The sequence below is a fragment of the Somniosus microcephalus genome, chromosome 16 (assembly GCF_052327205.1).
Source record: "Somniosus microcephalus isolate GS21.2 chromosome 16, FLI_Smic_1.0, whole genome shotgun sequence".
In the NCBI taxonomy this organism is placed as follows: Eukaryota; Metazoa; Chordata; class Chondrichthyes; order Squaliformes; family Somniosidae; genus Somniosus; species Somniosus microcephalus.
In genome coordinates this window covers 43,659,683-43,672,429 of record NC_141002.1, presented here as the reverse complement: position 1 = coordinate 43,672,429, position 12,747 = coordinate 43,659,683, and the positions used below count along the sequence as shown (strand labels likewise).

Below are 12,747 nucleotides of genomic sequence, written 5' to 3'. Positions count from 1 at the left end.
TCCATGTATCTGCAAGGGAGGACATAAGTAACATGCCCTTCCCAAACAGAGATAACCCAAGTAAAGGCAATGACTTTGATATAAATGAAATTGAAGTCCTAGAGAGGCCAAAAGGGCTCAAATCAAACAAATCACCAGGGATACATAGTATTTATCACAGAGTGCTGAATGTAGGGAACAAATTTGTGAGACACTGTGGTAAACCACTTTTATCGTTCACTATCGTTACACTATGGTTATCATTGTTTATATCGTTACAACAGTGTAAACAGTGATAACCATAGTGTATCACTACACAAGGGCACCTCTTGCCACGCTGTTATACCTGGGCTGACCACAGCTGACTCCGCCCATGGCTCCGCCTGCTTGCCCAGGTATAAAGGTGGTCGACTGGCTGGTATTCCTCCTTGTTGGATCCGATCACCCACGAGGGTGGGCTCTGTTATTTAGCCAATAAAAACCTATAGTTACTAACTTAACTCATCGCTTTTCATGAACTGAATTGATAGGTATATCAATTTTATTGGCTAAATTTTGAAATGTCTACAACGGAGCAGCCAAACGACCAGTCAGACGTACAGCCTCAGCCAAACGGCCATCTACAACAGCCCCAGCAGCCGGCCTGGCTACGAACCCTCCGGCCGCCGTACCTGGATCTAAACCCACAGGCTGCGAATTCAGCCCTTGACTTCGAACACTGGCTGAGCTGCTTCGAAGCCTACCTGGGAGAATCCGGCGTGCCTCCGGCATCCAAACTAAGAGTTCTGACCGCTCAGGTGAGCCCTAAAGTATTTGCACTCATCCGGGACATTGCCACATACGAGGACGCCCTCAACCTGCTAAAAGAACAGTATCGGAGCCCTGTAAACTCAATGTACGCCAGGCATCTCCTAAGATCCCGCTCGCAACAACCAGGAGAGTCGGTTGATGATTTCTTACGGGCGCTGCAAATACTCGGCAGGGACTGTGGCTTTAAAGCCGTAACAGCTGCAGAACATACAGATGGAAACATCCGAGATGCCTTCGTGAAAGGCCTTCGGTCAGACTACTCACGGCAAAGACTGCTGGAATCAAAGGACCTCGACCTGAAAACAGCTGCTATCCTCGCTCGCTCCTTGGAAGTGGCCCATCGGGACCTCGAGGCGTACTCCAGGTACTGTGCTGCGCGACCCTGGGACTCGGGCCTGACCCCGGCCGCAATACCCCTCGCACCGCCGCCTCTGGGATCTACCACAGCGTCGGTGTCCCGGAACCGATCGGGACCGCCACCCCCGGTACCGGCTGCGACATCGGAGCCCCGCGATCGGGCCGCCGGCTGCTTCTTCTGTGGCCAGGCGAAACACCCGAGGGCGCGCTGCCCTGCAAGAAACGCGACCTGCTCCGACTGCCACAAGAAAGGCCACTTCGCGAAGGCCTGCAGGGGGAAAGCCACAGACGCCAGCAGTGCCTCATGCGAGTTGTGGGGGCGGCCATCTTCTCCGCCATTTTATTCAACGTCGTGGGCGCCGCCATTTTGTTCACCACACTCGACCGCCACCTTGTCTCCAGACCTGACCACCGCCTCACCCGCAGACTACAGCAGCTCGCTCAGCCATACACTAGCCTCCGTCACACTTGACCAAGCTCGCCCGCATCACCTGTCCAAGTCCATGATGGGCATCAAAGTAAACGGCCACGCCACGACCTGCCCGTTCGACAGCGGAAGCACGGAGAGTTTCATCCATCCAGACACGGTGAGCCACTGCTCCCTCACTGTCCGGCCAACGCGCAACCGGATCTCGATGGCATCGAGGTCCCATTCTACAGACATCAGCGGCTACTGTGTTGTGACCCTGTCGGTTAGGGGCACGGAGTATAAAAATTTTAAACTTCTCGTCCTGCCCCAGCTCTGCGCTGCCGTCCTACTAGGGCTGGATTTCCAATCCCACCTTCAAAGTGTCACTTTGGCATACGGTGGACCCCTCCCCCCACTCACAGTCTACAACCAGCAGCTTTTAAACCGCCCACCGCGTACCACCTGCGGCCTATCCACCCTCAGGTTCCCGCCCTCCTCCCTGTTCGCTAACCTCACCCGCGACTGTAAACCCGTCGCTACCAAGAGCAGGCGATACAGCGCCGGGGACAGAGCTTTTATTAGCTCCGAGGTGCAGCGACTCCTGAAGGAGGGCATCATCGAGAGAAGCAACAGCCCCTGGCGTGCCCAGGTCGTAGTCGTTAAGACCGGCGATAAACACCGCCTGGTCATCGACTACAGCCAAACCATAAACCGGTACACCCAGCTGGACGCATACCCCCTTCCCCGCATATCTGATATGGTCAATCAGATTGCACAGTACCGGGTATTCTCTACCATCGACCTTAAGTCGGCCTATCACCAACTCCCTATCCGCCCTGAGGACCGCCAGTATACCGCCTTCGAGGCGAATGGCCGCCTCTACCACTTCCTTAGGGTTCCCTTCGGCGTCACCAACGGGGTTTCGGTCTTCCAAAGGGAGATGGACCGGATGGTTGACCAGAACGGGCTGCATGCCACGTTCCCTTATCTAGATAACGTCACCATCTGCGGCCGCGACCGGCAGGACCATGATGTTAATCGGGAGAGATTCCTCCGTACGGCCCAACGGCTGAACCTCACCTACAATAAGGAGAAATGTGTGTTTAACGCCTTGCCATCCTCGGCTGCGTAGTAGAGAACGGAGTCATCGGCCCCGACCCCGAAAGAATGCGCCCCCTCATGGAGCTTCCCCTCCCCCACTGTCCAAAGGCGCTGAAGAGAACCCTGGGGCTCTTCGCCTACTATGCCCAATGGGTGCCCAATTATGCGGACAAAGCCAGACCCCTCATGAAGTCCACCTCCTTCCCCCCGACGGCAGAAGCATGCGCAGCCTTCTCCCTCATAAAGGGAGACATTGCTAAGGCCACAATGCACGCGGTGGATGAGTCTATCCCTTTCCAAGTGGAGAGCGATGCATCCGACTTCGCCCTAGCTGCAACCCTTAACCAGGCGGGGAGACCTGTGGCCTTCTTCTCAAGGACCCTCCAGGGCCCTGAGATCCGACACTCTTCGGTCGAGAAGGAGGCCCAGGCGATCGTGGAGGCAGTACGACGCTGGAGGCATTACCTGGCAGGCAAACGATTTACCCACCTCACCGACCAGCGCTCGGTCGCTTTTATGTTTAATAACAAGCTGAGGGGCAAAATCAAGAACGACAAGATCTTGAGGTGGAGAATCGAGCTCTCCACCTACGATTATGATATCTTGTACCGGCCTGGTAAACTGAACGAACCCCCAGATGCTCTATCACGAAGTACATGCGCCAACGCGCAAATTGATAGACTGCAGACCCTCCACAACGACCTCTGCCACCCCGGGGTCACCAGACTTTACCACTTCATTAAGGCCCGCAACCTGCCTTACTCCATCGAGGAGGTCAGGACCATGACCAGGAACTGCCAAACCTGTGCCGAATGCAAACCGCATTTCTTTAGGCCAGACAGAGCAAGCCTGATCAAGGCCACCCGCCCCTTCGAGTGCTTGAGCATCGATTTTAAGGGGCCCCTCCCGTCCTCTGACCGTAATGTGTACTTCCTCAACATTATTGATGAGTACTCCCGTTTCCCTTTTGCCTTCCCCTGCCCAGACATGACCAGTACCACAGTCATCAAATGCCTGAACGACCTCTTCGCCTTGTTCGGGTTCCCGAACTATATACATAGCGACCGGGGCTCATCCTTCATGAGCGAGGAACTTCGCCAGTTCCTACTAGCGAGAGGTATTGCTGCAAGCAGGACCACCAGCTACAACCCCCGAGGGAACGGCCAGGTGGAAAGAGAGAACGCGACTGTCTGGAAGGCCGTTCTCTTAGCCTTAAAGTCTAAGGGCCTCCCAACCTCTCGCTGGCAGGAAGTCCTCCCGGCAGCGCTGCATTCCATCCGGTCACTGCTTTGCACTGCCATTAACGCCACCCCCCATGAACGAATGTTTGTTTTCCCCAGGAAGTCGACTACGGGAACCTCGCTACCAACATGGCTGACTTCTCCGGGGCCCGTCTTGCTGCGAAAGCATGTGAGGGCCCATAAAACGGACCCCCTGGTCGAGAGGGTGGACCTCCTGCACGCCAACCCCCAGTACGCCTATGTGGCATACCCAGACGGGCGGGAGGACACAGTCTCCTTACGAGACCTCGCACCCTCGGGCACCCCTGAGACACCACCGTTACCCCCCACCACCCCCCCAAATCCAGCCCAGGTAGACGGCATGCCGGAACCCCACGAGCCTTCGCCGACCACGCAGACACCAGCATTAACATCGGATACTGCACCACCGCCGCCGCTGCTGCGCCAATCAGAAAGGCTTACGAGGCCTCCGGACAGACTGACATACCCGAACTGGTAGTACACTTCACCCCGCCGGACTCAAATTTAAACAAGGGGTGAATGTGGTAAACCACTTTTATCGTTCACTATCGTTACACTATGGTTATCATTGTTTATATCGTTACACTATGGTTATCACTGTTTACACTGTTGTATCACTACACAAGGTCACCTCTTGCCACGCTGTTATACCTGGGCTGACCACAGCTGACTCCGCCCATGGCTCCGCCTGCTTGCCCAGGTATAAAGGTGGTCGACTGGCTGGTATTCCTCCTTGTTGGATCCGATCACCCACGAGGGTGGGCTCTGTTATTTAGCCAATAAAAACCTATAGTTACTAACTTAACTCGTCGCTTTTCATGAACTGAATTGATAGGTATATCACACTGACAACCATTATGAAGGAATTGCTGGACCCGAGGAGATACAATAAATTGGAAACAAGTCAACGTGATGCCCATATTCAGAAAAGGTGATAAAACAGACACAGGCATCTACGGACCCATCAGTCTAACTTCCAGCCATGTAATTAATCATCAGGAGTAAACTTGAGGACCATCTATAAGCTAGTAAACAGTAGCCAACATGGATTCAGAAGGGAAAGATTATGGCTGACCAGCTTCCTTGACTTGTTTGAGAAAGTAACAACCGAGTGGTCTGTGGAAAGCACTACAACATACTGTGCCTAGACTTCCAAAAGGCTTTTGACAAAGTTGCACATGGAAGTCTATTAATCAAACTCAAAGCTTATGGGGATTCAGGGTAGACCTGGGGAATGGATAAGAAACTGGTTGAAGAGTAAGCTTAATGGTGCTGAGCATACGCTTGTTGCAACTTGTGCAAGCTCACAATCTCTCCCTGTTCAGCAGATGAATGCCACAATAAAAAAGATAGACGTGTGACGTTATATATATCTGCTGAATGCAAGAGCGCAAATTTCTATGGTCAACTTACAAATAAGTAATTTTCTTTTTCGAAGCATATGCGCTTATAATAGCATACGCCTGACCTCAATCAATATCATAGGTCACTCTCTGCTAAGCTAATGTAACAGCTTACATTTGCATTTGGTTTTATTGTTGCACCTGGTGACATCTAATACACTGTTTACAGAAGTAAATCCGTACCAAAGTGAGTCTGACATTTACAGCAATCTGCCACCAATCTCTCTGCTTAACAGCAATCTAACGTTAAACTTTATTTCTGGTATTTTTTCCTCGATTGTTCAGGAGCTACCCTATGCTAGTAGAACATTAAGATCACCTTTCAAGGCACAGTTATCATGTTAGTATGGTTTTGTATCACTCTTTCTGGGCCAACATTATGTTATGCCTGCTGTTCCAAGTGTTCTTTATTAAAACTGCATCAGCAATGGCATGTTCAGTGATTGAGAACTGCAATGAAAACAAGTAACGATCTTTTCATTTTTGGTACAAAAAGGATTTGTAATGCTGGGATTGAAATTGGCATCTGTGGAAAAATAAGGTTAATAGTGGCCTGGCCTGGGATACCAAGTATTACATAAAAATTGTTTAAGTTTTACTTACATTGTTCCGGGAATTGGAATGGTCTGAAATTTAAACTCAACTTTCTGTTTCTATTAAATTTGTAGTGCCCTGCAGCAACAAACTATAAAACTAATGTTAATGACAGCAATATGGTGAGGAACTAGAGCTTAATGCTTAGAGGTTGCCATCATTTAAAAAAATCCATCTAATCGCACACAAAAAACAAAAGATGATTTTTTGGGGGGGGCACATTGTACATATTGAGTAACTTTTATATTCTCTGAAAGAAATGGTATTGTGGGCCATTGCCGCTTTCATTGCAACCACAGAATGTTCTTCCCACTCCATCGACTTCCACTGCCTTTCCTATCATGGTCTTTCAGCGTGGTACTACTAGCTCATCGATTACTTATCTCAACATAATCAGCTTATCTCCTGCAATGGTTTTACAGCCTGCACCTACACTGTGCCCAGAGTTCTACCCTTGGTGCCCTCCATTTTTTTCTCTACATTTGACCTCTTGATGACACGATCTGTAACTATGGGGTCAGATTCTGTATCACAGCCAGCTTTATCATTCCACCCCCATTTTTGACTCTATAGACCACAAACTGCGTAGCTCCCAGGAGCACAATTCGGCCTAAAACTGGCAGGGACCGTAATTTGGGATGTAACTTGAATCTGCTAGGTTTCCACTTCGCTCACTAGCGCCCAGGAATTTGGCATGGCAGGGCACCTCAGTACCGTGGAATGCACTTCTCGTGTCATGTGGGAACTTCAGGACGCCTGGACAAGCACGTGTGCCGGAAGTGTCGTCAGCTGGAGGAGCTCAAGCTCTGGGTTTCAGAGATTGAGCAGCAGCTGGCGTCACTGTGGTGCATCCATGAGACTGAGAGCTACGTGGATAGCACGTTTCAAGAGGTGGTCACCCTGCAGCGTAAGAGTGTACAGGCAGAGAAGGAATGGGTGACCACCAGACAGACAAGGAGCACCAGGCAGGTAGTGCATGAGTCCCCTGAGTGCATCTCACTAGTGAGGGCGATGGTTCCTCTGGGGAGTACAGCCAGAGCCAAGTACACTGCACCACAGGTGGCTCAGCTGTACGATGGGGTGGGGGAAGGGCGGGGCAGGAGGAAGATCGGGAAAGCAATAGTGATAGGGGATTCAATAGTTAGGGGAACAGACAGGCGTTTCTGTGGCTGCAGATGTGATTCCAGGATGGTATGTTGCCTCCCTGGTGTCGGGGTCAAGTATGTCACTGAGCAGCTGCAAAACATTGAGGGGGGAGAGCGAACAGCCAGAGGTCGTGGTCCAAATCAATATCAACAACATAGGTAGGAAGAGTGATGAGGTCCTGCAGGAAGATTTTCGTGGGCTCAGAAAGAAATTAAAAAGCAGGACCTCAAAGGTAGGATTCTCTGGAATACTCCCGGTGCCACAAGCAAGTGAGTATAGAAATAGGAGGATAGAGCACCTGGAGAGATGGTGCATGAGGCATGAGGGAGGGTTTTAGATTCCTGGGGCATTGGGACCGGTCCAGGGGGAGGTGGGACCTGTACAGGTCGGATGGGTTGCACCTCAACAGAGCCAGGACCAATATCCTCTCGGGAGGGTTTGCTCATGTTGTTGGGGAGGGTTTAACCTAATTTGGCAGCAGGATGGGCACAAGGATGTAGCATTAGAAAGCAGAAACAAGGTGGACAAAGGATTTGGAGAGACAGATAGCACGGTATTAGGTGGGGTCAGCCTAAGAGTGAATACAAGAATCTAGGATAGGTTTACAGTGCATGCGTGTAAACGCACAAAGCATGGTAAATGAGGTTGGTGAGCTGCAGGCGCAAATAGCCACATGGGAATATGATGTTGTGGTGATAATGGAGACCTGGCTCAAAAAAGGGCAGGATTGGGTACTAAATATTCCTGGATATAAGGTGTTCAGGAAAGATAGGAAAGGGAAGGAACGAAAGGAGGTGGGGCGGTAGTATTGATTAAGGAGAATATTACAGTTCTGAAGAGAGAGGATGTCCTGGATGGGTCAAGGACAGAATCTATTTGGTTAGAGTTAAGAGATAATAGAGGTGCCATTACACTACTAAGTGTATTCTATAGGCCGCCAACTAGTGGGAAGGATATAGAGGAACAAATTTGCAGGGTAATTACAGAGAGGTGCAAGAAATATAGAGTAGTGATAATGGGGGACTTCAACTATCCTAATATAGACTGGAATAGTAATACAGGTAGACTATCCTTTATCCGAAAACCTCGGGACCAGCCGAGTTTCGGATAAAGGAGAATTTCGGATTTCGGAAGGTGGGTCGGCGGGGGGTCGTGCGCACGACTTACGCTGACGCTCAGCGTAAGTCAGTCGGGGTCGGGGCCGGCAGGGTACGCGGGGGGGGGGGGGGGGGGTCCGCGGGGGGGTCGGCGGTTGTCGGGGCTGGCGGGGTCCGCGGGGGGGGGTCGGCGGTTGTCGGGGCTGGCGGGGTCCGCGGGGGGGTCGGCGGCTGGCGGGGTCCGCGGGGGGGTCGGCGGTTGTCGGGGCTGGCGGGGTCCGCGGGGGGGGTCGGCGGTTGTCGGGGCTGGCGGGGTCCGCGGTTGTCGGGGCTGGCGGGGTCGGCGGTTGTCAGGGCTGGCGGGGTCCGCGGGGGGGTCGGCGGTTGTCGGGGCCGGCGGGGTCCGCGGGGGGGTCGGCGGCTGGCGGGGTCGGCGGTTGTCGGGGCTGGCGGGGTCCGCGGGGGGGTCGGCGGTTGTCGGGGCTGGCGGGGTCCGCGGGGGGGTCGGCGGTTGTCGGGGCTGGCGGGGTCGGTGGTTGTCGGGGCCGGCGGGGTCCGCGGGGGGGGGGTCGGCGGCTGGCGGGGTCGGCAGTTGTCGGGGCTGGCGGGGTCCGCGGGGGGGTCAGCGGTTGTCGGGGCTGGCGGGGTCGGCGGTTGTCGGGGCCGGCGGGGTCCGCGGGGGGGTCGGCGGCTGGCGGGGTCGGCGGTTGTCGGGGCTGGCGGGGTCCGCGGGGGGGGTCGGCGGTTGTCGGGGCTGGCGGGGTCCGCGGGGGGGGTCGGCGGTTGTCGGGGTTGGCGGTTGTCGGGGCCGGCGGGTCCGCGGGGGGGGGGTCGGCGGTTGTCGGGGCCGGCGGGGTCCGCGGGGGGGTCGGCGGTTGTCGGGGCCGGCGGGGTCCGCGGGGGGGGTCGGCGGTTGTCGGGGCCGGCGGGGTCCGCGGGGGGGTCGGCGGTTGTCGGGGCTGGCGGGGTCGGCGGCTGGCGGCGGGGGGTCGTGCGCACGACTTACCCTTTATCTGAACTTCCGCAACCGGAACCCTCTAAAAACCGAAGGTTTTTTCGTTCAGCGTAAGTCGTACGCACGACTTACGCTGAACGAAAAAACCTTCGGTTTTTAGAGGGTTTCGGTTTTCGGAAGTCCGGATAAAGGGTAGTCTACCTGTAGTGTAAAGGGCAGAGAGGGGGAAGAATTTCTGAAGTGTGTTCAAGAGAACTTTCTTGATCAGTACCTTTCCAGCCCAATGAGGAAGGAGGCATTGCTGGATGTGGTTCTGGGGAATGAGGTGCGTCAAGTGGAGCAAGTGTCAGTCGGGGAACATTTAGGGAACAGTGATCATAGTATCATAAGGTTTAGATTAACTATGTAAAAGAACAGGAAGCAATCTAGAGTAAAAGTACTTAATTGGAAGGCAGCCAATTTCAGTGGGTTGAAAATGTTGCCTCACAGCGCCAGGGACCCGGGTTCGAATCCAGCCTCGGGCGACTGTCTGTGTGGAGTTTGCACATTCTCCCCGTGTTTGCGTGGGTTTCCTCCGGGTGCTCCGGTTTCCTCCCACAGTCCAAAGATGTGCGGGTTAGGTTGATTGGCTATGATAAAATTGACCCTTAGTGTTAGGGGGATTAAATACGTGGGGTTACGGGGATAGGGTGGGATATGTGTTGGTGCAGGCTCGATGGGCCGAAATGGCCTCTATCTGCATTGTGGGGTTTCTGTGATTTCTGTGATTAGTAGGCCAAACTGTAGTCGAACAATGGGCTGCCTTTAAAGAGGAGATGGTTCGGGTACAGTTGAGGTACATTCCCACGAGGCTGTACTTAAAAGTAGATAAGTCACCAGGACCGGATAGGATGCATCCTAGGATGCTGAGGGAAGTAAAGGGTGGAAATTGCAGAAGTACTGGCCATAATCTTCCAATCCTCCTTAGATATGGGGGTGGTGCCAGAGGACTGCAGAATTGCAAATGTTGCACCCTTGTTCAAAAAAGGGTGTAAGGATAAACCCAGCAACTACAGGCCAGTCAGTTTAATCTCGGTAGTGGGGAAGCTTTTTGATACAATAATCTGGGACAAAATTAACAGTCACTTGGACAAGTGTGGATTAATTAAGGAAAGCCAACACAGATTTGTTAAAAGCAAATTGTGTTTAACTAACTTGATTGAGTTTTTTGATGAGGTAACCGAGAGGGTTGATGAGGGCAATGCAGTTGATGTGGTATACATGGACTTCCAAAAGACGTTTGACAAAATGCTACATAATAGGCTTGCCAGCAAAGTTGAAGCCCATGGAATAAAAGGGACAGTGGCAGCATGGATACGAAATTGGCTGGGTGACAGGAAACAGAGAATAGTGGTGAACGGTTGTTTTTCGGGCTGGAGGAAGGTACACAGTGGTGTTCCCCAGGGGTCGGTACTAGGATCACTGCTTTTCTTGATCTATATTAAAGACTTGGACTTGGGTGTACAGGGCACAATTTCAAAATTTGCAGATGACACAAAACTTGGAAGTATAGTGAACAGTGAGGAGGATAGTGATAGACTTCAAGAGGCTGTTGGAATGGGCGGACACGTGGCAGATGAAATTTAATGCAGGAAAGTGCGAAGTGATACATTCTGGCAGGAAGAACGAGGAGAGGCAATACAAACTAAAGGGTACAATTCTAAAGGGGGTGCATGAACAGAGAGACCTGGGGCTAAATGTGCACAAATCGTTGAAGGTGGCAGGGCAGGTTGAGAAAGCAGTTAAAAAGCATACTGGATCCTGGGCTTCATAAATAGAGGCAGAGTGGAAAGAGCAAGGAAGTTATGATGAACCTTTATAAAACACTGGTCTGACCGCAACTGGAGTATTGTGTTCAATTCTGGGCACCAAACTTTAGGAATGATGTGAAGGCCTTTACAAGAATGGTTCCAGGGATGAGGGACTTCAGTTACGTGGATAGACTGGAGAAGCTAGGATTGTTCTCCTTAGAGCAGAGAAGGTTGAGAGGAGATTTGATAGAGGTGTTCAAAATCATGAGGGGTCTAGACAGAGTAGATAGAGAGAAACTGTTCCCATTGGCGGAAGGGTCGAGAATCAGAAGACACAGATTTAAGGTGATTGGCAGAAGAACCAAAGGTGACATGAGGGAAAACTTTTTTATGCAGCGAGTGGTTAGAATCTGGAATGCACTGCCTGAGATGGCGGTGGAGGCAGATTCAATCGTGGCTTTCAAAATGGAATTGGGCAAGTACCTGAAGGGGAAAAAATTGCAGGGTGGGGGAGTGGGACTAGCTGAAGTGTTCTTGCAGAGAGCCGGCACGGACTCGACAGGCTGAATGGCCTCCTTCTGTGCTGTAACCATTCTATGATTCTATGAAAAGTTGCTGTCCGAATTGCAACACTCCGCCATTAGCTTCATGAAAATGGCATCTCCCTGTCCGGTTCACCATTGAAATTAATTGAATGGTGTGAAGTTGCTGTATGTGTGTAGTAGATATGAACTAAACTCGCCACAGAAAGTTAAGTCTTGTCCATTCCAATCCAGGTACCCTTTTAACAATGTAATAAGTGTTAATTACTGTCAAATAACCTCTCTGGTGCTGAAAATGAACTATTTTGTGTGGAGCCACATTCCTTCAGGTTTTAATTGTTGTTGGAGACTTAAAAATGTAAAAGTTAAAAAATTTACTTTTCCTTTGTCTCTTACTCTCTCTCTTAATCCAATCTTTCTTCACTCTCTATTTCTCCTTCTGTACCTGATTCGACATTGAATTCACCCACTCTAATTTACACTTCCTTCAATCTGATTGGTTAAGGAGTTTCACAGTTGCTTGCCCTGTTCACTCAGGTCCCAGATGCCCTGTTTCTCTCGCTGCGACGTGAACAACGTGCACATTCAGCAACTTTCGATGCAAAAAATGTAAAAACCTAAACATGCAAGGGCAAGTCTAACTAACAGCAGATGCCGTTAGATGCTACAGCAAAATTTGGCCCATTGGTGCTTTAATGTCTATGCTTTGGGAATGAAAAGACATTCATCATCTATGAATAACATTTTAATGGCTGTTGCAACAACTTGCAACTTGTATTTATATTGTGCTGTTAACATAGAAAAACATCCCAAGGTATTTCAGACAGAAAGGGATGTGAGCCAAAGAAGGAAATATTAGATGGGGCTTCCAAAAGCTTGGTCAAAGAGCTTGATTTTAAGGAGGAGGTGAAGGTGGAGAGCCACAGACGTTTAAGGAAGGAATTCTAGAGAATAGGGCCCAGACAAATAAAGTAACGGTTGTCAATGGTAGGGTGAAAGGAGGCTGGGGTACACAAAAGGCTAGAGTCAGAGGAAGGTAGAGTTTTGGGGGGTTGAGGTTGGAGCAGGAGGTGGTTACAAAGATAGGGAGGGGTTTAACCATGAAAGAATTCACATACATGAACAATAGTCCCTCAAACAATATGAAAATATAACTTTCTCCCTTCACTTGACCACCGAAAATATCATTGTGATACTGTTATTAAAAGATAACCTGGGTTGGAATTGTTTATAATTCATTCTCACCAAAACAATTTTGTGTCTGGATTACACTTTCCTTTTAGGACAACGATGGTTTCCAGT

General features: G+C 51.1%; 1 protein-coding gene across 5 annotated transcripts in view; it reads right to left on the bottom strand.

Annotated features, from left to right (window-relative positions):
• LOC147106110 (ELKS/Rab6-interacting/CAST family member 1-like) overlaps positions 1-12,747 on the bottom strand; it is a 1,260,296-nt gene that overhangs the window by 770,973 nt on the left and 476,576 nt on the right. The window lies entirely within an intron of this gene.